The sequence below is a fragment of the Nannospalax galili genome, unplaced genomic scaffold (genome assembly GCF_000622305.1).
Source record: "Nannospalax galili isolate Female #2095 unplaced genomic scaffold, S.galili_v1.0 scaffold272, whole genome shotgun sequence".
NCBI classification, from domain to species: Eukaryota; Metazoa; Chordata; class Mammalia; order Rodentia; family Spalacidae; genus Nannospalax; species Nannospalax galili.
In genome coordinates, this window is record NW_008331836.1 from 702,600 (window position 1) to 720,325 (window position 17,726).

Sequence of the window (17,726 nt, forward strand, 5' to 3'; positions counted from 1 at the left end):
CACAGAAGCCAGAAGAGGCATAACATGTTCTGCTCCCTCATTCTCTGCCTTATTTATTCTTTTTTATTATTTATTTTTATTTTACTTGTATGAGTGTTTTGCCTGCATGTATGTGGGTGCACCATGTATGTGCAATGCTGGTGGAACCCAAAAGAGGGCATCAGATCCTCTGGATCTGGAATTACAGATATTTGTTAGATGCCATGTGTATGCTGGAAACTGAACTTGACTTTTGTTCTCTGCAAGAACAGCCAGTGCTCTTAACCACTGAGCTATCTCTTCAGCCCTATCTGCCTTATGCTTTTGAGACAGGATCTCTTATTGACCAAGAGCCAGGCTAGTGGTCAGCAGGACCCAGTGATCTTCCTGGCACTCAGTGATCTTCTTGGCACTGCCCCCCATAGCACTGGGGCTACAGGTATGCATGTCACTTCCGGTTTTTCTTGTGGGTACTAGGGATTTGAACTCAGAGCCTCATAATCTCACCTACTGAGCCATCTTCCTAACCCAATTCACAGGTTGTTAAGAGGGATTTGAAAAACATTTTAAATGGAAAATATCAAGCATATTTAAAAGTAGTGAGAATAATAAAATAAATTCTATCTTCATCTACTATGAACTCATGGTTAATCTTTTCACCTGCAAATCCCCCTCCCCTACCTCCACCCAACTTCATTTCCAGATTATACTGAAGATAGTACCAACTTTCCTATCATTTTATTTGCAGGGGAATTGTAATCCAATCTCCCTCAGGAAGCTGGTAGTGTACTTTGCAGTTTTATCATATTTTTTTAAACTTCTATTAGGAACAGAGGATATTACAGGACATCTGTGATTTCCTGTCCATTCTTACTATAACAAGATTCATAACAATTACAGAGTTAGGATACTTGTTAAATACACATATGAGCATTTTTTTCAGGTAAATAATTTCAGTAGTGATTATTTCATCTCTTTTGGGCTCTAAATGATCACTGTAAAATATTTCCTCATGGTGTGAAGTCAATGGAAGATACACAGTGCTCCAGCAACACAGGACTTGATATTCCTCTCAAAAGATGATCTCCTTCTTGTGTGTTATTTGGCCCTATAGAGTTCTTCACAGTATTTACAATCAGTGCCAAAGGATGAACATGCAAAAGGGGTGCTGCACATTTTGCTTATTTTCCAAATTGGATTGTAAATTATATAGGTGAAGACTTTCTCTTACATTCTTGGTACTCATTCATGGTGCCAAGTACAGTGTTTAGCACTGACTAAAGCTTACCAGAGACCTGCCAGTTTATTGGACCATGAGACTTCTTACCATAAAACTCAAGAATGTTTTAGAAACAGTTCCTGAAGTATAAGAAGAGCAAATACATGTGCTGCCACTAGCTCCCTTTTGTACCCATGGCAGGCATTGTTAATGGATCACTGCACTCTTTTCTGCTGAGCTGGTAAACAGCTTCAGCATCTGTGGCTGTAAAGCGCAAATTGCAAATTATTTTCCATCCTTGCTGTAGGATTGGAGAGTCTTTCCTTGACATTAAACTTGTAGAATGTTGCTTTTATTTATTTAATTTTGTGGTACTAGAAATTGAACCCAGGGCCTCACACGTGCTTGGCAAATGTTCAACCATAAAGCTATATCCTCAGTCTTTGCCCTGTATTAAATATTCTGCAAATCACTTATACTACTCTGTATATTTAAGTCAGTTCTTTGAGTTCAAAGCATCTCCTCTGTGTTCCTAACCTGGTCAAAATTTGGTTTTATAATGGGCTTGGAGTGAAATTTGAGTTCAAACCTAACTTCACTCTTTGGTAGCTGGATGACTGAGCAAATCACTGACGTCCATCAGTGTTTGTTAATTCATCTTAAAGTTTAGATAACACCTTCCTTTTTTCGGGGGGGGGGTCTGTGAAGGTCAGATGAAATAAAGGATCTGAGCTGCATTTTAAACTGTAGTACCATGTGCAAATGTCTGCTAACAGGAAAGAGATCTGAGAGGTCACGTCACCAAGCACAGGCCTCTAAGGATAAGACAGTACAATCTTAATGAGGCACCTGCTTCTTATGTTCTGTCATCTCTCCCTTTGAGTCTCTCTTTCACGTGATTATCTTGTGGCTCCAGACAGATGGGTCTCTTCAGAGTGTAATTTGGGCTCTCATGATAGCCTACTACTCTCCGTTATCAGACCAGGCAGAGGAGCAGGTGTGGGGGCCAACTGGACAGGTTAGAAAATTGGACAGAAAGCCTCATGATATGTTTGAGGCTCAAGAGAAAGGGTTAAGAGTTTGGGGATATTGCTGATAAGACACCTTCTAAAAGCATAGTCTCAAATGATTTCCCTAAAGCCTTGGCCTTATCAACCTCTTCTGGAGTGACTCCTGGCCATGTGCTACCTTTAAACAGCTTTGAAGAAAGCTGCTCCTTACACCCTTTGCATGTTGACTATATGTGACAATATGGAAAATATCTGCGGTTAATTTTCCTAACCACCCTGAAACTAACATATTTGTAATGCGTTTCATCAGCAACTCAGTAAATTGCCATTTAAGAGGTACATTACTTTTACAATAGCATCATAAAACTCCTGCTGCCAGCTATAATTCACAGGTGGTAGCTGAGAAAGTGGATTCAATAGTACTCCAATATCCTTCTGTCCTGAGGTGCTAGTTTATAAGTAACAGGCTGGAGATGTGTGCGAGCATGTTTCTACTTTGGGGATTTTGAGTCAAAATAATTTATAAACCTCTCTCTCTCTCTCTCTCTCTGTCTCTCTCTCGTGCTCACAGGCATATCAGCAGCTGTATGGAAATATTTTCTGGTGACTGGAGGACCCTTTCAGAAGGTCACTTTGTAAGTTTGAGAACTTGTTTCACACTTATTTTGGGAATTTAAGTTCTTGGGTGATATTTAAAGTGAGTTTTAAATGCATACTAAGAATGATAAGAAATGAAAGTTTTTTTTTTCCATTGACCATGTCATACAAGAGGAGAAAACCTTGTGATATAAAGATATGAGGTTCTATGATGATGATTACTTTAAATTTTTATATTACCATATCTCCAATTTAAATGTCAAGTCAAGGTAAATTTCTTACAGACTTTGAAAATCTCCCTCAAATCATTGTACCAAATTTAGAAGTATTCATTCAGTTCAGACTTGGCTGTCAGATTGGGGGTTGAGGACACAGAAAAAAGTGTCACTGGTAAATTGGATAGGGAGATGGCTGGAATTTTTTAAAGGGGAACATAAATTTAATTACCATTGACTTTAAAAAAATGCGACTTGTGTGGCTCCTACAATAGGATCCTAACAATCTCAGGCTGTACTCTCCACCTTCTCCCCACTCCGCTTTCCTGTCTTTGGGCAAAAAGGTAAAACTTTTTATTAAAAGATAGAATTTCACATGGCTGGTCTGGCTTCACATAAAAGTCACCTTGACACCCAAGGCTTTACTTCTTAGGCTCTTTATTCTCCTTTCTCACAGTAATTGACATGATTGATCTAATGAAAAAATATATATATAAAATGTATCTATATCAAACCAGAATAGTAATTCTGCCCCTTTCAAAAAAGAAAATGGGACTGGGAAGACAGCTCAGTTAGTGAAGTGCTTGCTGTGCAAGCATGGGGACCTGAGTTTGATCCCTAGAACACATGTAAAAAAGCCAGGCATGATGTCACATGCTTCTCCCAGTGCTAGGGAGTCAGAGATCTCTGGTGCTTGCTGCCTAGCTGGCCTGGCCTGCTTGGTGAGTTCCTGGCTAATGAGAGACACCTGTCTCAAAAAATGAGGCTGACAGTGTTTAAGGAATGACAGATCTCTGGCCTCGATGAGTGTGCATATATATATGGCCCTTCCCCATATGCACTGGCTCACACATAAATATGTACACACACACACACACACACACACACACACACACACACACATGAAAAGGCAAGGGGAAAGCAAGGAATGTGTTTAAAGACTTAAGATTCTGTGGGTAAAGGTCTCACTTTATTATTTATTCTGATCCCATCCTTGCCAATTTTGACATATTACAGATCAACTATGTTACAGGTGTTTAGCTCTGGACAGAAACCCAGACAGAGCATTTAAATGGTTTATTTAACCAATGAGGAAACTGAGGATCCAAAAGTCACACAGGAGTCAAGCAGTGACAATAGCCTCGTGTTATCTCCCAAAGCCTATCTAAATAACACCAATATAACTCAGTACTTGGAACTATGTGCTGGCCTCCCTGTGTGATCCAGTGTGGATCTTAGGGTCTCTGCCTCCATAAAGGACTGAGCATTTTCTCATTTTTATCCCTATACAGAGACAAGGAAACTGGGTCAGAGAAAGATACAGCATCTCATATCACCAAGATAGCACAGACCTAAGCCACAATTTGTTACTTACCTCTATCTGGCTAAATAGCATTCTTCTGAGGTAAACAAACAGGATAAATGATGAAGCAAAAATAGCTTGTGTGGTCTAGCGGTAGACATAAAAAGCACCGAGGTCAGCCCAGAGTCCACATGGAGGGAGCACTAATGTATTCTCCTGCCCGCTTTGATTTGCTAACAAAATCATGCCATTTTAAAGGGGGAGGACAGAGTTTAACGACTGAGAAAAAATTAGAAATGTCAAGTGTAATTCTTTGAAACAGGTAGTGAAAGCTCGGGAGTCTAACTGTTTTGATGTTCTGAGTCCTGCCAGTGAGTGACAGAGGAAATGAAGACCCTTTCAGACAAACCATTGTGCTCCTGTCAAAGGTGGCTGGAGCTCTGTTCAAACGCCTGTTTCTAATCTTTATGAATATTAAAATTCTCTGTGATTTTTTTCTGGAAGCAATGATTTAGAAGTGTTACAGTACACAAAAGGCATCATCTCAGTCCTATTCCAATTCACTGCTGCTCAGCTTTTCCCTGAGGACATGCATAATGTTTTAAATTAGTGGCAGTCAGACTTGTAGATGTAGAACATACCGAAAGTGAGAGATGGAGTTGCTTTTCTTTTTCTAATTAGCATTAGTCATTCTACTTTTATTTTACATGTGACTTGTTTTCAGTTTAGCATGAAGATAATAACTACATAAATTAATTTTGATAAGGGAGCTTTGGAAAAGATGAAGGCAGGGCTTTCCAAAGCTATCACTCTCTCACCAGCCACCATGGCACTGTCTGCTATTTATGACAGCAGACTGCACTGGACAAATAATCCTCTGGAAATTAAAATTCCTGCATCTGAAATGTGTCTACCCAAATGTGGCTCCAAAATTCAGTGGTTTTCCCCCATAAATTTAGTTAGCATGGATTATGGTTTCTTTCAAACATATGGGACACAGACCGACCTTATTTATGAAGCTTCTTGGAAACTTACACATTACAGATTCAATAGACTACACTGAGCAGTGCCCCTAAATCTTCCAGTCACTGTCTCAGGGCTCTTTCTCTTTGATTCAAGTGAAACTGTATTACATGAAACACAATTCTATAAAATGATCACTTGTTTTTAAAAATAGTTTATTTATTATTTTTATTTTATGTGTATGAGTGGATTGCCTACATGTAGGTAAGTGCACCTGTATCATGCAATGCCCACTAGGACAGAGGAAGCCGTCAGATCCCCTGGAACTGGAGTTACAGGTAGTTGTTAGCTGCCACTGTGGGTGTTGGGATTCGAACCCAGGTCTTCTGCAAGAAAAACCAGTATTTTTAACTGCTGAGCCATCTCCCCAGCCCCAAATGATCACTTGTAATTAACTCCTTCCAAGTTTCTGGTCTTGATTAAATCTCTGGTTTGGTCAAGGACTCCTTTCTGCTAAACTCCCTGATGATTGGAGCCAGCTTCAGTGGGTATCTGTGCTGGATAGCTTCCATTTCAACTTGACACCTGGAAAGAGGGACTCTCATTTGAGGAATTTTGTCTATTAGACTGACCCATGGGTATGTCTGTGAGTCATTTTCTTGATTGTTGAGTGATGTGGGAGGGCTCGGCCCACTGTGGTGGTGCCACCCCCAGGCAGGTGGTTTCGAGTTGCATAAAAAAATCAGGCTGAGCACAGGCCAAGAGAGCAAGCCAGTGAGAAGAGTTCCTCTGTGGTCTATACTTTGACTCCTGCCTCCTGGTTCCTGCCTTGGCCTCCCTTGATAATGGACTGTAAGCTGTAAGCCAAATAAACCCTTTCCTCCCCAAGTTTGTTTTGGTCATGGTGTTTATCACAGCAATATAGAAGCAAACTAAAACAATATCATACCTATGCTGAAGAAGAAGGCACGTCCGGATTCTTCTTCAAGTGCAGGAGACAAAGACACGGGGTCAGGAATTAGACTGAGGTTGCCTAGAGAAAATTTCTTGTTGCTCATTCATATTTATAGATATAGGAAAGGTCCAAATGAGTCTTCTACTGGGAAGGGATCTAAAAGGATTCACTTCACCCTGAACATCTACACCGTTTTTGAAAAATCTCTTTAAGTTAGTACAGAGTGGAAACCAGGTAACCAAACCCTTGAACCTTTCACATTTCTGCTTTGCCTCCTGGGTACAACCAATATGCCTTTTAAAAAAATAAAACTATAATCTCAAGCATTTGCAAAATGCAGAACTTGCTATCTATTGAGGGCCATCTCTGCAAGGCAACAGGCCATGATTGCAATTTTTTGGCTCACAGAAGATTGTCTCTGAACATTCACCTAGATCATATTGTATCATCCAAATCACAAATGTTAAGACATGTACAGTGGGAGTCACAGCATCCCCTAGTCATTTGGGGACAAGAGGACTTCAAGATCAAATGGGCATGGCTGGGGCTAGACAGATGGCTCAGGGGTTAAGAGCACTGGCTGCTCTTAGAGAGGACATTGCATTTCCATGTGGATGTTCCCAGGATCCACATGGAGGCTAACAACCATCCATATCTCCAGTTTCAGGTTTTACAACACCCTCTTCTGGCCTCCAAAGGCATTGCACACATGGGTGCACTTACATGCATACAGGCAAAACACTCATACACATAAAAATAGAAACTAATAAAAAATTTAAGAGTGTCGTAGTACAGAGCCATGTAGTCCTCTCAATCGAGTTCTCAGAACAAACAAAATAGAACAAACAATGCTAAATAGCCAGTAATCAGCTTCCAGAACTACACTGTCTAAGCTCCAGCTGCCACAACAGAATACCATAGACTAGGCAGTTTAAATAACAGATATTTCTTTTGATTCTAAATACTGAGACTCCTTCTAGACTTGAATATAGTAAGCATCCCTCTCTGCTTACACATGACCAATAGAACAAAGACCAGCCTCTTTATCTTCTTACCAGGGCATTGTTCCCACCATGGGACTGTACATTCAAAACCTCTATCCCATAATGCCATCTCATGTCAGGGTTTTAATATATGAATGAAGGGTCACAGACATGCATTTGGTATCACACATTATCACTGTTCAGTTTGCCACTTTCTAGCTACAGTGTACTGAGCGTCAGAGTGAAAATATGATGTCAATCAGATCATAGACCCCTTCAGGTAAAAATCTGTATCTGCTATTAAATGTGTACCTCAAGGATGTCAAATTCTACAAGGTGTGTCATTTCAGATGGTCAGAGTGAGCACTGACTGTGTGCTTGATTTTAGAGAATGTTCCCAACCAGCCCTGGTTTGTGCAGTGTATGTACTGCCTGTGTTTGTGCAGTGTATGTACTGGGCAAAGGTGGCCACCAGGGAGTGAACTGGGAGTGAACCCAGCCTGCTCTGGGCTAGCTGGGTGCTATACCCTTGGAGAAGGAGGGGAGGGATGCTTTTCTCTAACTCATGACTCCACAGGGACCACTATAATGCACTTTACAAAATCTGCCTTGCTGCTAGTAGCTGACCCCAGTGAGTCCCTTTCTAGGACACAGTCTAAACACTCAGCTTAACTTTCAGCCTTTGAGATTGATTTTCCATCCAGTAGTTTTTACTTTGAGCACATGAGCATCACTTCCTAAGGAAAAGTGGGTCCAGTGGTCCCAGGAGCCCCCTCATGAAGCACATCTCCCCACCAATGACATTTGAAAGATGAATAGCTAGCTGCTGCTCTTCTGAGAAGGGAGACGAGTGGGGTGATAACCAAATGCTCTCACTTGACACCCTAAGATGTTTGGCTCTTCACTTCGAGATGCTGTACAGAATTCTCAAACAACTCTCTGTAAGTAGCAGGGCAGCACTTAAATTTAGTCTTTACTAATTTCTTAATTTGGAGACAGAATTCCCAAGAAACTATCCTTTTAGCAAGAGTGAATTTGTAACACTCACTTAACGGCTTCATTAATATTGGTTCTAATGTAGAGAGTGCTTTAAAAATATCTATTTTCTCTGCTTGGGATTTTGATGTAAAAGGTATCTGAAATGAGGATTTTTCCTTCAATTTTTCAAATCAATTAAAATCAAGCTCAAATCGCATCTATTTGTGGCATTCTAAATTTTTCTTTGACTTGATTTTTCTTCAAACATAATGTTTTATTTAAGTTGAATGGAAACAGTTATGTGCAGGTATAAATTGTATAAATGTGCATGATGGGATTCACACCCTCCTCTGCCAGTTACAAGAACATGCTTCTAGTTAAAGTGATAAAGGAAAATTATGGATGTCCTAAATTTAGCTAAAAGGCTTTGCTGAGGGAGGATGGAAGAGGTAAAGGAAGTTATTTAGGTAGCAGCTGAGGGCAAAGCCAGCAGTGGTGGCTCATGTGGCTGAGGCAGGGACTGCTACAAGCTAGAGGCCAGACTGAGCTGAATGGTGAGCTACAACATGCAACATTGTTTAAAAAAATCAAAAAACAAACAACAAAAGACAACAATGAGACAGCTAAGGATCTAAACCAAGAAAATATACGTCTACATCCGGGAATGTACATTAGAACCCGAGCTCAGACCTAGGGAGACAGCTCTGTCAGTAAAATGTTTGATTTACAAGAATAACTATCAGAGTTTGGTCCCCAGAAACCACAGGAAAAGCTGGGTGTGGTGGCATGTGTTTGTCATTCTAGTGATGGTAAGGTGGTGACAGGTGGACCCATGTGGCTTAACGGCAGCCGGCCTAGCTTACTTGGTAAGTTTCGGGCCAGTGAAAGACCCCATCTAAAAAAAATGGTGAATGATGCTTGAAGATGACATCTGAGGTTACCTTCTGACTTCTACACCCATGTGCACACACATGCATGTGCACCTGCACACACACATACCGGCCCGACACTAACACAACATATATATCTATATATATTCAAACACTCACCTTTAAGGCCTATGAACTTTCTGGACAACTAATTCTATCCAGTTCAGAAGCCACAAGTCCTTGGTAGACTGTTTTATACCAAAATGTTCCCGGATTTTCAACATACTGGCTCTCTTTAGCTCTAGTCAATGTAACTTTAGCATAAACAATTTAGTCTTTCTTTCCCCAGGCTTCCATTATAAAAATGCTCTTGACTCTTGGGTCTGAAGGCCATTTTTCTATTACCTAGACTTTCTACTGGAGCTTGTGGGACTTTCCCAGGGTGTGGCCCTATTTTTGCTCATCAGTCCAACAACTCAATAAACCCTTTTATAGGTGAATTCTCAGTCTCAACTTGAGAGTTCCACTTTGACAGTCTTATCTTTCCCCATAGCTTAAACTTCCCATCTGACATGCTTTGTAATGCTTTTATTCATCCAAACTGTAACCCATTTGTTTAATCATCAACTGTAGAAAGTTACACTAAGAAGGGCTTCTAAATGATGAACAGGGTAGAAGAGGAATCCAGGCATGCAACTATTCTAAAAGCCTTCCCAGGTCTTTCACTTAAGCATCGTGCGCCAGTAAAATCTGGTGCGTGATAAATGTTTAGAGTTTGTATTCACATTATTAACTCAAGAGCAGTAAAGTGTGTGAAAACAATCCCTATTTCAACCAAACACAAACTTTAATGTAGCATAATGAAGGATCTATGGAAAAAAGACTTTCCCAACCTTTTCAGTTGTGTTCTGCTTACAAACTTGTCCCAAAGTGCTCCCTCCCAGCTTCCCAGGAATCCAAATATATTTCAGCTTTGCTTTTATTTATTTTGACATATTTACCTCCTTTCTTTAGCTTTGAAAGCATTAAAAAATATATTTTATTTATTATTTTTATCTTATGTGTATGAGTGTTATATGTCTGCATGTAGGTAAGTGCACCTATGTCATGCAATGCTGGCAGAGAACAGAAGAGGCTGTCAGATCCCCTTATAGACAGTTGTTAGCTGCCATATGGGTGCTGGGATTTGAACCCAGGTCTTCTGCAAGAACAGTCAGTGTTCTTAACAGCTGAGCCATCACTCCAAACCCCAAAAACATTTTTAATGAAGGAAAGGAAGAGAGGGAGGAGAGTACTAGGGGAGGAGAGGGGAAAGAAGTAAAGAAAGAAAGCAGGCTACCAGGTATTCACAAACCTCTGCATCTTTCTTTTTTAAGTTTTATTTATTTATTATGTGTGTGTACATGTGTGTGGGTACCTGAGGTCAGTAGAGGGCATTGGATCCCCTGAAGTTGGAGTTATAAGCAGTTGTGAGCTGCCCAAAGTAGATGCTGGGAGCCAAACTCCCTAAAGACTATCTTTCATAGTTTTAGAGGACACTATGCAAGCTGCTAAGGGGCAAAAAAAATCAATCAGTGGTCCAACCCCAGTTTCAAAGCCTAATAACCACAACAGTGGCTGGCACAGCAAATTATATTGGTGCAGTAGTGGCACTTTTATCTTAATTAACAGCTACCTAGTTGGACTTAAAGCCTACTCAATGAGAGGGGACTCATACACGGCCCTGTAAACATAGCCAAACACACATTGTTGGAGAGAGGTCATAGATTTTAGAGAAAACCCTAACTCTGTCACATTCCTAGACAAATGTAATTTCTTACTATATGCTAAATATGGATCTTTATATTTACAGACAAGTATGCTAGTCACCACTTATCAAAGAAGCTTGTTTTGCAACAGATAGAGACTATTACAGAGTTCCACAACCGGTCACACACAGAAAAAGTGTCTGTGAGATGTCCAGCCCTAGGTGACACATCTACAAAGGAACCTCTACACCTAAGGCTCATGAAAGGTAGAGAGAATAATAATACATCTCTCAACTCTCACCAGTGAAGCTTCCTCATGCAACAGAAGGTGATAAACACAAAAGGCCACAAAGTGTAGAGAATAAGAGACTGCAGAGTGTGGGTCCCTGGACAGGACTCTATATTATATTAAACTTTACCTATCTTGGGCTCAGGGACCATTGTGGAAGAGAGGGCAGAAAGACTGTAAAAGCCAAGGGAAGAGGTGCATGACCACAAGGAAACAGAGTCTTACAGGCTCCTGGGACCTTGCTCATATAAACTTATAGCAATGGTGACAGCATGCACAAGACTCATGCAAACTTAATCAGAAAAAAAAATCAGCATAGAACTGGAGAAATGGACAACAGGCCCCAACCTTAGCCAAAGAACTATTGGTAGCTGATTACTGCTGAGTGAGGGAGAATTGATCTTCTTTAAGGGAGAGACTCTAGATAGACTGACCAGACCCCAGTGGATAAGCTTGCATTGAGGGATGTCTGGGTAAACTTGACACAATAGGCCTTAACATATATGACTGAATGTGTGAAGCCTGGTTGGGGGGCTATAGAGGGTATGGATGTGGGAAGGGGTATAAAGATGATTAAGATGTTTTTTATAAAATACACAAAAGTCAAGAAAAATATACATTAAAAATAAATAAAAATAAAAAGATTATTTGTGTGTACATGTGTGGTACTTGAGAAGGCCAGTAGAGGGCATTGGATCCTCTGGAGTTGCAGTTATAAGCAGTTATGAGCTGCCCAGTGTGGATGCTGGGAATCAAACTTTGGTCCTCTGCAAGAATAGCAAGCAGTCTTAACTCCTAAGCTGTCTCTGCAGCCCTGGCTTGCATCTTCCACTGGATACTCTTGACTACTGCTCTGCCTTTGAACTCTCTGTGGTCATCTTCTTCCATTTACACCTCTGCCCTGATCCTTTCAGTGCTGATAATGAAGCGGCCATTTCCTAGGCCACTGAGGCAGCAAAGCCACTGACCACCTTCTGGATCTGGTTGCCTGTACTTTCATTTTTTGATCTCTTGATTTTTTTGAGACAGGGTCTCTCTATGGAGCTTTGGAGTCACTGCATAGCCTAGGCTGGCCTCTAAGTCATCATCTTCCTGCCTCTACCTCCTGAGTGCTGGGATTACAGCAGTGTGCCAACATGCCCAGTTTGGATGCTTTTTCTTTTAACCTCTTGCACATTTATTTCTCTTGGAGAAATTGACTTTGACCCCTTGCCTTCAAAACTTGTGAACAAAATGCTTGCAACTTTCTTGTTAAGTTACATTCTTCACTAGTTGTTTCCATGCCCGAGGCTGCTTATGTGACCAAAATTTCAGGGGGAAACACCTTTGCTTTCCTCTGTATATTCTAAGGAAAAGACTATGATGTTAGAGCTACCATCCTTAGATTATGTGTTCAGGAAATATTTGTAGAATGTAAAAATATGAAGGAAAAAAATCTTATCATTGCAATATTTTTAACCGTTATGTAACCAACTCAAAGTAACTTTTATCTTGAAGAGTCTTCTGACCTCTCCATCTTGATTTAGTTCTTATTTCTTTCAACCTTTACAGTATTGCTTTGATAATAAGAGTTTGAGTTTTATCTCGCATTTTAGCCTTTGAGGCAAATATTTGGTGTCTCTACCAACTGTTTCAGATACACCATCTGATAACAGATCTGGCCTTATAGGCCTGGAAAAGCCTTCATTTCAACACTTGTTTCTGAAGCTCTTCACACATTCCTCCTACAGAGAAATAGCTCAATGCCCACTTGTTGAGTTTATTTTAGTTCATAGATGAAAATACTTGGGGTGGAAATCACAATGTTCCTATTGATTGGAGGGTTATAGAACGTCCACTGTAACCATTAACTCAGGGCATAGTGCTACTCTGTTCCCTAATTGTTTAGAATTTCATTTCCTTCATAAATGAGGTTAATAACATTTATTTAATAGGGCAACTCAGAGGATTCTTTAATTAATGATAAAGCATAGTCTAAGATCCTCAAAGTAAATAAAAAGATAAACATTATTATATCTCTTATTACTGAAGATAACAGTTATTAAACTCTCCCATAAACAGGAACCAAAACCAATTTTTTTTGCCAAACTTACAGCTTAATAAGAAACAGCCAGGGGTTTCCATAGCTGACTTAGCATAAACACTTTGGCAAAAATTATTCCCGTTAGTTGCTATTAATACTGGACAAAATAGTTTTTCAGAGAGCCTAGAAAGAGTTTCCACCCCTTTCTAATGAGGACATTGGGAGAGGTGACCTCAGAGGTATCTTCTGGTTTCTGATCTTAACATCTCAAGTCCCCCACTAACTGAACATCCTTTGTATTGTAATAGAATGATGTACCACTAGAACTGTTTTTCCTATGGATTCCATTTTAATCAAGGACTTGAACAAGTATCGATTTTTAAAAAGCATTAGGAGGAAAGTTATTGTATAGAAGTTTTCAGGGAACTCATTATGAAAATTGGATTTTGAGTCTTGGTATCCTTAAAAAAAATGTAAGTGAGGGTAAAAATCAGGAAATATTCAGTGTTTGTTTTTTAACCATATATGCTAATCAGAATTCTGACAGACAAAAATGAATGTTTCTCATCAGTATGTCTCCTGTGGCTCTAGGTAATAAAGCTCATTATGACTCTCCTGGATCCTTATGGACCAGTCAGCCCAATGAATAAATGCAGATGCTAGGCATTTAGCAGAAAACCAAGAAGCATTGTGCTTTCACAGAGGATGCCCAGGAGACAGGTGTTCTGGGATGTCCTATTGGAATGTTAGAGATTATTAGAAAATGGCTTCATTGATTCATCTTTACTGATGTAAGTGGGCAAAATGGTCCCCAGAACTCAGACCCACTAGAGCACGGTGCCTCCTAAGTCACTCCCTCATCTCCAGTTCATCATGGTTCTTGGCAAGTGTGCCCAGCTGTCCTCAGGACTGGACCTGTCTCTTATTTTGAAAATTCATTGTGCTGAAAATAAACCGTATGTCCTAAATTTTCCCTCCTAACAACTTTAAATGTGAAACATGGCATTGGTAGCTATGCACACATTGTACAGCAAATCTGTAGACATTTTTATCTGTAACATCGAAATAATACAGCCATTGAATAACTCCTCATTTCCTTCTTCTTCCAGATCTCATCAGACACCATTCTATTCTGTTTCAGCGAGTTTAACTATTTTATATCCCTCAAGCATGCTTTCTTTTGTTTGGATTGGCTTATTTCATGTAGTATAATATCCTCCATGGTATACAATGTGTTGCCTTTTAAAACCTACATATCTTTTCCCCTACAACATCCACATTTTATCCACAATATCTAGTACCTCTGGTTGATAGCCTGTTGCTTTCCTGGAAGGAAAAAGAATTTTCCAGAAATATTTGAACAAAAGTATTAGTAGTCAATGCCAGCTTAGATTCTGTGATTTCTCGTGTAAGTTGAGAGAGACCAAGAAGTTCTTCAAAGAGGTCTGACAACTTTGATATTTCTAAATGACAAGACATTTTTACATTTCATTTGTGTAATATACTTGGTCTTATTTGTAGTGTCACTGGCACCTAAGAGAAATGCAAAAAATAAGCACACAGAACAATCCATTTTTGTCTAACACATTTTCAATGACTGGACTAATTTTTAGCTTGAGTATTAGCTATAGAAAACCAATGTCTGGTGGTCACCTTGTATTTGATCTCTGACTGTGTGATAGCTCTGGGTCTACTCACACCCCAGTAATATTACTAAGGACAATACAGTGTCACTAGCCATCGTGAGTACTCCTGGCCTTCATAATGCTGCTTCGTTTCCTCTGGATACCTGCTTCTGAAGGATAAATGTCACGGTGATGCCTTAGACTGTCTTTCCATTTGCTATTTGTCTTTGCACCACCCTCTTTGAGCCCCAGCTTTGCTATTTGTAGAAGAAATGCCATATCCATCTCACAGGGTTGTAAACGGAGTGATGTTGTATGTACATGTAAACCATGTTCCTGATATAAATCCTCCCACAAGCAGGTACCATATGCAAACCACTTCACACCCCGGCCCTCACTCATATTAGGAATGCCAATGCTTCAGCTCCGCCTGAAATATCTGTCCTCTGTTAGAAGGAAGCAGCATATAAGAGAGTGAGTATACAAAAAAAAGGAAAAGTAGAAGTTGACTATTTCCTTTACCAAACAAGTCTGACTGACAGTAAGATCAATGGCTCCAGGGTCTGAGACCCTCCTACATCCTCCCTAAACCTGCCTGAGTGCTGGGTGCACATAATTGTCACTATGTGGAAAAGATTCTTTCATGCGGTCTGGTCTTCTGACATGCAATGCCATGTGATTTTTACATTTTTATTTCCCTGCAAGTTTTTAAGATGACAGTGACTAGGTAAATCATGGGGCATAATTATTTCTTACAGTTGTTAAAGGAAATACAAATTAGAGCAGCCTGACGACTCCCTATATAAGTCATTTCTATATTTCCTGGTGCCATAAAAAGTCATAAAACCTGAGTTATCGTGAATTCTTATAGGATTTAAAATGTGCTATTTACATTAAACATAATTAATATCCTGGTCCATGTATTAGTGATTGACCTGACTGCTGTTTCAGTCCAGACCTGCAGCAGTCAGCCAGTCAGTGGAGTTCTATTTCCTCAAACATCCACTTTGGCTCAGAGTCAGGTGCCTGAGACCCATAAAACACTCAGATGTTCTTTCAACCTCAAGTTTCTGAGGTTTTTGGAGCAGGTGATCATTAATGCAAATTTATGGGCTATTACAAATCCCCCAAAATGCATTGTGGTTGAATATAAAACATGAACTCTTCACACTTGCTTTATAATTATCAAAGAAGATAAAGAAAAAAAAGGGAAAGTTACAGATTTAGCTGTACTGGTTTCTAGATAAGGTATTGACTTAGCATTTCTAGACAAAAACAAACAAGAACAGCTTCTGAAGAAAGGAGATTTCTTTTGGCAAAAATGTACATTTCTGCTATTTAAAAAAGTTGTAAAGGTTTTAAAGCAAACAAGCTTTCAAAGCAGGGTCTGTGAATATTCCTGTCTGTGCCAGTCTGTGGGTGGCAGAGTCTGTGTAAAACCTGGTATGTGTGCTGGGTGTGTCCCTGTGTGCCATGGCATGGTGGGATAGCCTCTCCTGCTCCTTTGCTAATAACATTAGACTGAAGAAAGCAGCTAGGAGTACTGTTGGTTCCTGTTTAAATTTAAAGTGAGAACAGCTAAACAGAGTCTTATAAAAGGACTATTTTTAGGAATGAATGGTTTAGTCAGTCCACGAGAAGCAGATTTTAAGCAAGCCATTGCTGCATCATAGTAAAGAAATATAGTTGTCTGCTGTGGAAATTTTTGCTTTCTGAGAAAGTAAGTTCTCCGGTGTTGTTTTACATTGTTCTTTATTTACCACAGCTAAAAACTTCCCTCTCCCTCCTAATGTGACTAGTGCTTTCAGTTTAAAGAGATGCCAAGAGTAGCCATTTGACCCTATGAAATTCTTATGTAGATTTTTAGTTCAGAACAAAAGATTCTGATATCCTTCTCTAAAATTTTATTAAAACAAAAGGTCTGTTATAGAAATGGTAAAAAAAAAAGTTGATGTATTTTTCATGTTAATATAGCCAGATGACTTTGCTTCTATTTTGCTTTATTAAATAAAACATACTGTTTTCTCTGACATTTATTTTTCTGACCCCAAGATTAGAAGAAACTGATCATAAGAAAAGAGCATTTTACAGTCACTTGGCTTAACTTCCACTTTAATGATAAGAAAACTATTTTCTGAAATCTGTTTCAGGCTAAAAATGCTTCATTCTGTCTGTGTGCATTTTTAATAACAGCAAAATAAGCAAACCCTCAGCTAAAGCATTGCATATTAATTTTTAATAACCTCATGCCTATTAAGTTGCCCTTTGTATCTTGTTGGTGAACAAAAGCATTTCTATAGAAAATTAACCAGAAAACAAATGTATCTCCAATGCTTTCCTTCTCCTTGGAGTTTATCAGGCAATGCTTCACACTACCAAATGTCTTTGAACTTGTATCTTCAGAAACTGCCTCCAAGGCCAATGGCTAGGATAACCAGTTCTAATTTTCTGCTTAGCCACATTTCCTTTTTCTTTATGGTTGGATTGTCCTTAGCTCTCAACAGTCTTTGTTTATGATTCCCACCAGTCCCAGGATCCCTGCAGTTGTCTGGAAGGACATGAGCATGGTAACAGTTATCAGTTATTCAATCAACAAGTTAGTGAAAATTTACTGAACATCTAGTATATGCTGGACCTTGTTCAGGGTTCTGGGGCTGTAGAAGGGACCATTTCAGCCACTTTTCTAACAACATAGCTACGGAGCACAGTGAGGCTTCCATATATTCTTTTAAAAGTATCTTTATAGTACCTTAAGTCCCAGGAGATGTTTATGAAGAACTTCACATCTGTTTCTCCCTGTCTCCTTTCAGACTCCACATCCAGATCATGGGGAAATGATACTAACAATATCACCCTCATATACTATTGTGAGGACTGAATGGGCTTTGTTATTATGGTCTGCCATGAAGATTACTCATTAAGATAACCATTTTATCATCATTTACAGTGATGGCAACCATCCATATCAAC

General features: G+C 39.5%; 1 protein-coding gene and 1 long non-coding RNA gene across 2 annotated transcripts in view; one reads left to right on the forward strand and one right to left on the reverse strand.

Moving 5' to 3' along the window:
• Gpc6 (glypican 6) overlaps nucleotides 1–17,726 on the reverse strand; it is a 1,180,899-nt gene that overhangs the window by 150,810 nt on the left and 1,012,363 nt on the right. The window lies entirely within an intron of this gene.
• The window catches only part of LOC115069255, a 39,525-nt gene that overhangs the window by 15,778 nt on the left and 6,021 nt on the right, over nucleotides 1–17,726 (forward strand). The window contains exon 2 of the long non-coding RNA XR_003848526.1: nucleotides 2,780–2,843. This is a non-coding gene — a long non-coding RNA (uncharacterized LOC115069255). The remainder of the gene's footprint in view (nucleotides 1–2,779; nucleotides 2,844–17,726) is intronic.